Genomic DNA, 10,574 nt, shown 5'->3' with positions numbered 1-10,574 from the left:
GTTTCTACCTTCGAAGGCATGATAAATCTTGTCATGCTGGAACATATTTTTGCTTCTTCTTCCCCGGAGCTTAAGCAGCATTTGGCCGATTCGAAGGAGATAGATCCTAAGAAGCTGGCCATTGCAGCAGACTTATGGGTGTCACATCGAGTGTCCCATAAGGACAAAACTCATCCTGGTAAGCAGGAGGAAGGGAAAAAGTCCAAAGATATGGAGGGTGGGGAATCTGCTAAATCTTCTTCCCATAAGGGCCACAAAAAGAAAAACAAGGGTAAGACACAAGAGAACTCACAGGGTAGTGGAGGTCAGCCTCCGAAACAGAACTCTGGTTACAATAAGCCTCCCTACGTAAACAGACCCACTGGGGCTTGTTTGTCTTGTGGAGCAACTGACCATGTGAAGGGGGATCCCCGGTGTAAGGTTAGACCTTTGGGGGTCCACTCCGCTAATCTGGCCTTCTCCTCCTACGAGGAAGAAGAGATTACAGGAGCATCCTTCTCCTCAGACTCATTTCCCAGCGGGATAGAGGCTGAGGTAGTTTTAGTGTCCCTGGGTTCCTGGGAGCCTAAAGTCGCAGAGGCTTATGCTAGGATTCCGGATAATACCAAGCACTACTTTAAAGACAGTGTGCTGATCAATGGAGTGGATACTCCAGCTCTTAGGGATAGTGGGTGCAGTCGCACTGTAGTGGATTCTACCTTGGTAGACTCAGAGGAAGTTGCCAGAGCTACTCTGATGCCCACTAAGTTGGCTGACAGCCCCCTCCGTATGTTTCCCGTGATCCCTGTAAATCTTACTTTAAATGGTACAGCAGTCAGGATTCCAGTGAGCATTCAGAGAAACGTCCCGGGAAAGGTCTTGTTAGGTAATGATCTCAGAGCTTTAGGGCTCGTAGGAGACACTGCCGAAAGACCCTACACACGGTCTCAAGCACGGCAGCATTGGCCAAGTCCAATACGCCGCCCCAGCCGAAGGGGAAGCCCAAGGCGAAAGGAGTCTACAAGTCAAAACGAGGGAAAGAGAATATTCCCCCGAGCTCGCCTACCACTGCGGTGGAGGAAGTTGGTCAATCGCCCGGGCCTGACGAGGAGGTGGCGATGCCTGAAGTATTCGACCCCAACGATCATCCTGAACTAAAAGACTTGTTAGTTGAAGGAGGTCCTGATAGGGACGAATTCAGTAAAGGCCAACGTGAGTGCCCATCTCTGGAAGGCCTAAGGAGACAGGCCTGCTCCCAGCTTGAGGGTGAACCTCCTGGGATGCGTAGGATTTACCAGGAAGGTGGACTCCTGTATAGTGAGCCCACAGAGTCTACAGAAGGAGACCATAGGAGGTTGGAGGTTCCCCTTGCTGTTAGGCCCTTCCTCCTGCAGTTGGCGCATGAAGTTCCCATTGCTGGTCACCTCGGTATGAGGAAAACCAAGCAAAGGTTATCCATGCACTTCTACTGGCCCAAGATGGGGGAGCAAGTAGAAAGTCACTGCAGGAGTTGTGCCTCCTGCCAGTTGTCTGGTAAGGTTGGCGCGACAATCCAAGCTCCGTTGGTACCGCTCCCAGTTGTGGGGGTACCATTTGAAAGGGTAGGGATCGACATGGTTGGTCCCCTTGACCCGCAAACATCCTCAGGCAATAGGTTTATCCTGGTACTGGTCGACCATGCAACCAGGTATCCTGAGGCCGTCCCATTTACAACTGTAACTGCCAAGCCAGTTGCAGAAGCTTTACTCGGCATGTTTACTAGGGTTGGCTTCCCTAAAGAAGTTGTGTCGGATCATGGCAGCAACTTTATGTCGAAGTATAGGCAGGCTATGTGGAAAGAATGTGGGGTCACCTACAGGTTCTCTTCTGCATACCACCCCCAGACCAATGGTCTGGGGGGGCGTTTCGACAGGACGTTAACGAGCATGATTGGGGCTCTGGAGGAGCCCCAGAGAAGAAAATGGGATCTTCTTGTTTCATGCTTACTGTTTGCCTACCGAGAGGTACCACAGGAGGGTGTTGGCTTCAGCCCCTTCAAACTTCTGTTCGGTCATCCCGTACGGGGACCCTTAGCCATTGTCAAGGAGGGATGGGAGACGCCCACTCCCCCTGTTACTACCAATGTAGTTGATTATGTGCTAGGGCTCAGAAAACGGATGGTACTTCTGATGGGCTTGGCTAGTGATAAATTGAAGGCAGGGCAAGCGCTGGTGAAACCTTGGTACGACCAGAAAGCTTCCCTCATCAACTTTACACTTGGTCAGCAAGTCCTGATCATGAATCCCATAAGGCCTCGAGCTTTACAGGACAATTGGTCAGGCCCTTACCCAGTGGTGGAGCCCCTGGGTGAGGTTAACTATTCAGTGGACCTTGGAAGGCCTGGAAAGGCTCCCAAAGTGTTTCACATGAATAGGCTGAAGGCTTTCGTCCCAAGCGGCGAAATCGCAGCACTGCTATTGGCTTCAGACGTTGAGGAAGAGGAGTCTGAACCTCTCCCCGACCTGTTCCAAAGCAGTCCTTCAGAGAGCTCTTTTGAGGGTGTCCGCGTGGCCCCTCACCAAAATGGACAAGGCTCAGTGGTTTACCTTGGACATGAAGTAGGTGGAGGGAGGAGACAGCCTCTACTCAGTCAGGTACAAGCAGTACAAGACTGGCCTACCCCCACTACGCAAACCCAAGTGAGAGCCTTTTTAGGACTCACGGGGTATTACCGCACTTTTGTGGCAGACTATGGCACCATAGCTGCTCCTCTGACTGCCCTCACAACTCCGAAGAAACCCAAGAAGGTAACTTGGACCGACGAGTGTGAGAAGGCCTTCAATGGCTTAAAAGACTCCTTGTGCCAGGCCCCTGTCCTTAGGGCCCCGGATTATCAAAGACCTTTTATCGTGCAGACGGATGCCTCTGACACTGGGATAGGAGCTGTACGATCACAAGTAGATGAGAAGGGTAAGGAACACCCTATCGGTTTTATTAGTCGCCAGCTTAAGGACAGAGAGCTCAGATGGTCCAAGGTAGAGAAAGAATGTTTCTCTGTTGTGTGGGCCCTAAGGAAGCTGAGGCCCTACCTCTATGGGACCCACTTCACTGTGCAGACTGACCATAAGCCGTTAAAGTGGCTAATGAACATGAAGGGGGAGAATCCAAAGTTGCTTAGGTGGTCCATAAGTCTACAAGGCTTCGACTTCACTATTGAGCATAGGCCAGGTGTCCAACATAGCAATGCTGATGGGTTGTCCAGAATGTTTAACCGACCTGAACAAGAGACTCATCCAGGGGTGGATTAGTTCCCCCTGTCCATAGTCTGGGAGGGGCGAGTGTTAGGAAAGATTTCGTAATTGTAGGGAATTTTCCTTCCATGTGGCAACCCCTGAACTTTTTGCTATTGTTTTTAACCTTGTTCTTGACTTTGCCAGAGAAGTACAGCCTTCTGCCGCACTTCTCTGGGCTTTCGCTCCTTTCTTACGGGGAAACTGACATGCCCTTAAGGCAGTCAGTACCGGGGAACGCTGTTTCCCGTAGTTTCTTTTATCATGTTGCGGCTTTAGTGCAACATGACACAAGAGGGCACTGTAAGCTAAGTTACAGCTCTCTTGGGTCTCTAGCCTTCTACAGGCCCTAGATACTCTTTTAGGATGGTATTTGATCGGTGCAAGTCATTCAGGGACTGGAATGGTGGCAGCGATCGTTTTGTTTATTTTGAGCTCCTTTTGGCGTTCTGAGCACGTTTTTCGCACTGAACCCAAAATGGTGGCCTGGCTCCCAAAATGGCCAGACCACGAGGCTCCTTTGTCCTGTCCACTGACCGTCTTGCTCCCTTCACCTTCCCCAGGTCGGGCGACCCGGGGCCTTCCTTATTTGGGCATGTACTTTCCCGCGAAACGTGGTTGCTTTCGCGGGCTTCTACATGTCGTTTGTGTGCCTCCAGGGTGGGGGCTGGGATGTCTGGTCCCAATACACATCCTGGGTGCCAGAGAGTCTAGGGTGGTGTGAATGCCTGGGACCACCGTGGTCCGTGATTGGTCCACGTATGGTATGTGTGTTGATGAGCGGATCTCCCATTTGCTCCCCTCCGTTTTGGCGCGAAGGGAACCGTGGATAAGAGGGAGCTGGAAACACCACTACCAGGTCGATCTCCTGAGTTCTCACGAACGAAGGAATACAGGAGCCAAGTATCCTGCAACCAAGAGGCTGGACCGAGGAATCGCTGGTGACCCGCTGAAGGAATCCTCCTTTGCACTGCTGTCGTCCTGTGAAACCCTTTCCTCCTTGGATCGAACCAGAAGGCCTGTACTGGTGCTTCGACCTTTGGAATAGCAGGAACAGCTATTCCCGGCGACTTCATCCTCTCCTGCCAAGTAAGCCTTCGGAAGTGTCTCTGGGCCATCCAGTTGACTGACCAGCTTACAAGGGAGTCCTGCTCTGTAACCGCCGCCAGGTTGTGTTGTATTCCGAGTCCTTGTCACTCTCCCACGCTTCGTACACTTGGCGTTCCCAAGTCTGAAGGGAGGAGTGTACATTTGGCTCGAATACACACGGCCGCTCCGTTGTCCTGCTGCGGCAACAAACTGTGCTGGTTTCGTCGATTGGGACGTCTTTTTGCTCTACACGACTACGAGGCGTTCCCTGCTCTTCTGAACCTGCCAGCTGCTGAAACGAACGTGGAGAAGCCTGGGTCTGCTTGCTTCGGGGACCGGTGAGTAGTTTAGCTAGGATCTGGTCGCCCTCCTGCAGTATCCCATTGCTTTTCCCTGCTGTGTAAAAACAGCACCCTTTTGGCCGTACTCGCGCTCTGCTTCTGCCCGCTGTGGAGGCTGCGCTTGAGTTACGGAACCTGTTCTCCTTCTGCTGTGCACTAACCCGAACTGCCTGACTTCCTCCGAAGAGCTTCCCCTTTTGCCCGTTGGCACCGGCGTGGCAGGCACTTTGAGCACAAGGCTCCACTCTTCGCAGGGCTCGGACTTCCATCTAGTAGGTGCCTCTGAAGGCGAACTGAGTCTAAAGCGGTATCGCACTGCCTGTTTTCCTTCCCTGGCAGGTGGACTACATATTTCGTGCTTTAAACGCTTGCGACTGTGTATTTGTATATATATTGTGTTGATATGGTATGTGTTGGTTTAATATTGTGATATTGTGATTTTCTCGCTACGGTCATTATTTTAAAGGCCTTAAAATAAATGGTTATCTATTTTTGATATAACAACTGTTTGGAGTAGTTTGTAAGCGCTCTTGCTTTGTGTGCTCATTGCGGGCTTTCAGTCACCCTCACCCCTCTTGAGACCTAGTCTTGACCGCCGCGATCGCTACCTTGATTGGTCTGGCTTGTCCAGAGGTTACCCTGTTCCAAGTAATTAGGTTGGCCTTCTGAACTTCTGCGCCACCAGGACAGAGTTCAGAAATCCGTCTTAACAATCGCATGCTGTAGGAAGGGTCTAAGGATTGGAATGGGATGGACTTGGATATCACATCTCATGCTATAGGTAGGCTCTCAGGTTTGGTATAAGCATTGAGATATCACATCTAATGCTATAGGAAGGGTCTCATGATTGGAATGGGAAGGATTTGGATATCACATCTCATGCTATAGGAAGGGTCTCAGGTTTGGTATAAGCATGGAGATATCACTTCTCATGCTATAGGAAGGGTCTCAGAATTGGAATGGGAAGGTGTTGGATATCACATTTCATGCTATAGGAAGGGTCTCAGATTTGGTATAAGCATTGAGATATCACATCTCATGCTATAGGAAGGGTCTCAGGATTGCAATGGGAAGGAGTTGTATATGACATCTCAGGCCTTAAGAAGGGTCTCAGGTTTGGTATAAGCATTGAGATATCACATCTCTGCTATCGGAAGGGTCTCAGGATTGGAATGGGAAGGAGTTGGATATCCCATCTCATGTTATAGGAAGGGTCTCAGGTTTGGTATTAGAAGCATTGAGATATCACATCTCATGCTATAGGAAGGGTCTCAGGATTGGAATGGGAAGGACTTGGATGTCACATCTCATTATAAAGGAAGGGTCTAAGGTTTGGAAGGGGAAGGATTTGGATATCACATCTCATGTTATAGGACGGGTCTCAGGTTTGGTATTAGAAGCATTGAGATATCAAGTGTCATGGTATAAGAAGGGTCTCAGAATTGGAATGGGAAGGAGTTGGATATCACATCTCAAGCTATAGGAAGCGTCTCAGGATTGGAATGGGAAGGAGTTTGATATCACATCTCATGCCATAGTATGGGTCTCAGGTTTGGTAGAAGCATTGGGATATCACATCTCATGCTATCGGAAGGGTATCAGTATTGGATTTGGAAGGAGTTGGATATCCCATCTCATGCTATAGGAAGGGTCTCAGGTTAGAATGGGAAGGAGTTGGATATCACATTTCATGTTATAGGAAGGGTCTCAGGATTGGAATGGGAAGGACTTGGATATCATATCTCATGCTATAGGAAGGCTCTCAGGTTTGGAAGGGGAAGGAGTTGGATATCACATTTCATGTTAGAGGAAGGATCTCAGGTTTGGTATTAGAGGCCTTGAGATATCACATCTCATGCTATAGGAAGGGTCTCAGGATTGGAATGGGAAGGAGTTGGATATCACATCTCAAGCTATAGGAAGGGTCTCAGGTTTGGTATAAGCATTGAGATATCACATCTCATGCTATAGGAAGGGTCTCAGGATTGGAATGGGAAGAAGTTGGATATCACATCTCATGCTATCGGAAGGGTCTCAGGTTTGGTATATGCATTGAGATATCACATCTCATGCTATAGGAAGGGTCTCAGGGTTGGAATGGGAAGGAGTTGTATATGACATCTCATGCCATAGGAAGGGTCTCAGGTTTGGTATAAGCATTGAGATATCACATCACATGCTATAGGAAGGGTCTCAGGATTGGAATAGGAAGGACTTGGATATCACATCTCATGCTATAGGCAGGGTCTCAGGTTTGGAAAGGGAAGGAGATGGATATCACATTTCATGTTAGAGGTAGGATCTCAGGTTTGGTATTAGAGGCATTGAGATATCACATCTCATGCTATCAGAAGGGTCTCAGGATTGGAATGGGAAGGAGTTGGATATCACATTTCATGATAAAGGCAGGGTCTCAGGTTTGGAAGGGGAAGGATTTGGAAATCACATCTCATATTATAGGAAGGATCTCAGGTTTGGTATTAGAAGCATTGAGATATCACATCTCATGCTATCGGAAGGATCTCAGGTTTGGTATAAGAGGCATTGAGATATCACATCTCATGCTATCATAAGGGTCTCAGGATTGGAATGGGAAGGAGTTGGATATCACATCTCATGTTATATGAAGGATCTCAGGTTTGGTATTAGAAGCATTGAGAGATCACATCTCATGCTATAGGAAGGGTCTCAGGATTGGAATGGGAAGGAGTTGGATATCACATCTCATGCTATAGGAAGGGTCTCTGGTTTGCTATAAGCATTGAGATATCACATCTCATGCTATAGGAAGGGTCTCAGGATTGGAATGGGAAGGAGTTGTATATGACATCTCATGCCGCAGGAAGGGTCTCAGGTTTGGTATAAGCATTGAGATATCACATCTCTGCTATCGGAAAGGTCTCAGGATTGGAATGGGAAGGAGTTGGATATCCCATCTCATGTTATAGGAAGAGTCTCAGGTTTGGTATTAGAAGCATTGAGATATCACATCTCATGCTATAGGAAGTGTCTCAGGATTGGAATGGGAAGGACTTGGATATCACATCTCATGCTATAGGGAGGATCTCACGTTTGATATTAGAAGCATTGAGATATCACATCTCATGCTATAGGAAGGGTCTCAGGATTGGAATGGGAAGGAGTTGGATATCACATCTCATGCTATAGGATGGGTCTCAGGTTTGGTATAAGCAGTGAGATATCACATCTCATGCTATAGGAAGTGTCTCAGGATTGGAATGGGAAGGAGTTGGATATCACATCTCATGTTATAGGAAGGATCTCAGGTTTGGTATAAGCATTGAGATATCACATCTCTGCTATCGGAAGGGTCTCAGGATTGGAATGGGAAGGAGTTGGATATTCCCATCTCATGTTATAGGAAGGGTCTCAGGTTTGGTATTAGAAGCATTGAGACATCACATCTCATGCTATAGGAAGGGTCTCAGGATTGGAATGGGAAGGACTTGGATATCTCATCTCATGCTATAGGGAGGGTCTCAAGTTTGATATTAGAAGCATTGAGATATCACATCTCATGATATCGGAAGGGTCTCAGGATTGGAATGGGAAGGAGTTGGATATCACATCTCATGATAAAGGAAGGGTCTAAGGTTTGGAAGGGGAAGGATTTGGATATCACATCTCATGTTATAGGGCGGGTCTCGGGTTTGGTATTAGAAGCATTGAGATATCAAGTCTCATGGTATAGGAAGGGTCTCAGAATTAGAATGGGAAGGAGTTGGATATCACATCTCAAGCTATAGGAAGGGTCTCAGGATTGGAATGGGAAGGAGTTTGATATCACATCTCATGCCATAGTATGGGTCTCAGGTTTGGTATAAGCATTGGGATATCACATCTCATGCTATCGGAAGGGTATCAGGATTGGATTTGGAAGGAGTTGGATATCCCATCTCATGCTATAGAAAGGGTCTCAGGTTGGAATGGGAAGGAGTTGGATATCACATCTCATGTTATAGGAAGGGTCTCAGGATTGGAATGGGAAGGACTTGGATATCACATCTCATGCTATAGGAAGGTTCTCAGGTTTGGAAGGGGAAAGAGTTGGATATCACATTTCATGTTAGAGGTAGGATCTCAGGTTTGGTAATAGAGGCATTGAGATATCACATCTCATGCTATCAGAAGGGTCTCAGGATTGGAATGGGAATGAGTTGGATATCACATTTCATGCTAAAGGGAGGGTCTCAGGTTTGGAAGGGGAAGGATTTGGATATCACATCTCATGTTATAAGAAGGAGCTCAGGTTTGGTATTAGAAGCATTGAGATAACACATCTCATGCTATCGGAAGGATCTCAGGTTTGGTATTAGAAGCATTGAGATATCACATCTCATGCTATCAGAAGGGTCTCAGGATTGGAATGGGAAGGAGTTGGATATCACATCTCATGCTAAAGGGAGGGTCTCAGGTTTGGAAGGGGAAGGATTTGGATATCACATCTCATGTTATCGGAAGGATCTCAGGTTTGGTATTAGAAGTATTGAGATATCACATCTCATGCTATAGGAAGGGTCTCAGGATTGGAATGGGAAGGAGTTGGATATCACATCTCAAGCTATAGGAAGGGTCTCAGGTTTGGTATAAGCATTGAGATATCACATCACATGCTATAGGAAGGGTCTCAGGATTGGAATGGGAAGGTGTTGTATATGACATCTCATGCCATAGGAAGGGTCTCAGGTTTGGTATAAGCATTGAGATATCACATCACATGCTATAGGAAGGGTCTCAGGATTGGAATGGGAAGGACTTGGATATCACATCTCATGCTATAGGCAGGGTCTCAGGTTTGGAAAGGGAAGGAGTTGGATATCACATTTCATGTTAGAGGTAGGATATCAGGTTTGGTATTAGAGGCATTGAGATATCACATCTCATGCTATCAGAAGGGTCTCAGGATTGGAATGGGAAGGAGTTGGATATCACATCTCATGCTAAAGGGAGAGTCCCAGGTTTGGAAGGGGAAGGATTTGGATATCACATCTCATGTTATAGGAAGGATCTCAGGTTTGGTATTAGAGGCATTGAGATATCACATCTCATGCTATCATAAGGGTCTCAGGATTGGAATGGGAAGGAGTTGGATATCACATCTCATGCTAAAGGGAGGGTCTCAGGTTTGGAAGGGGAAGAATTTGGATATCACATCACATGTTATAGGAAGGATCTCAGGTTTGGTATTAGAAGCATTGAGATATCACATCTCATGCTATCGGAAGGGTCTCAGGATTGGAATGGAAAGGAGTTGGATATCACATCTCATGCTATAGGAAGGGTCTCAGGTTTGGAACGGGAAGGAGTTGGATATCACATCTCATGTTATAGGAAGAGTCTCAGGTTTGGTATAAGCATTGAGATATCACATCTCTGCAATCGGAAATGTCTCAGGATTGGGATGGGAATGAGTTGGATATCACATCTCATGCTATAGGAAGGGTCTCAGGTTTGGAACGGGAAGGAGTTGGATATCACATCTCATGCTATAGGAAGGCTCTCAGGTTTGGAAGGGGAAAGAGTTGGATATCACATTTCATGTTAGAGGTAGGATCTCAGGTTTGGTATTAGAGGCATTGAGATATCACATCTCATGCTATCAGAAGGGTCTCAGGATTGGAATGGGAAGGAGTTGGATATCACATCTCATGCTAAAGGGAGGGTCTCAGGTTTGGAAGGGGAAGGATTTGCATATCACATCTCATGTTATAAGAAGGAGCTCAGGTTTGGTATTAGAAGCATTGAGATATCACATCTCATGCTATCGGAAGGATCTCAGGTTTGGTATTAGAAGCATTGAGATATCACATCTCATGCTATCAGAAGGGTCTCAGGATTGGAATGGGAAGGAGTTGGATATCACATCTCATGCTAA

Source organism: Ambystoma mexicanum, unplaced genomic scaffold, assembly GCF_040938575.1.
Source record: "Ambystoma mexicanum isolate Mex_15411 unplaced genomic scaffold, UKY_AmexF1_1 Mex_scaf5, whole genome shotgun sequence".
Lineage (NCBI taxonomy): Eukaryota > Metazoa > Chordata > Amphibia > Caudata > Ambystomatidae > Ambystoma > Ambystoma mexicanum.
This window is presented reverse-complemented; position numbering follows the sequence as displayed.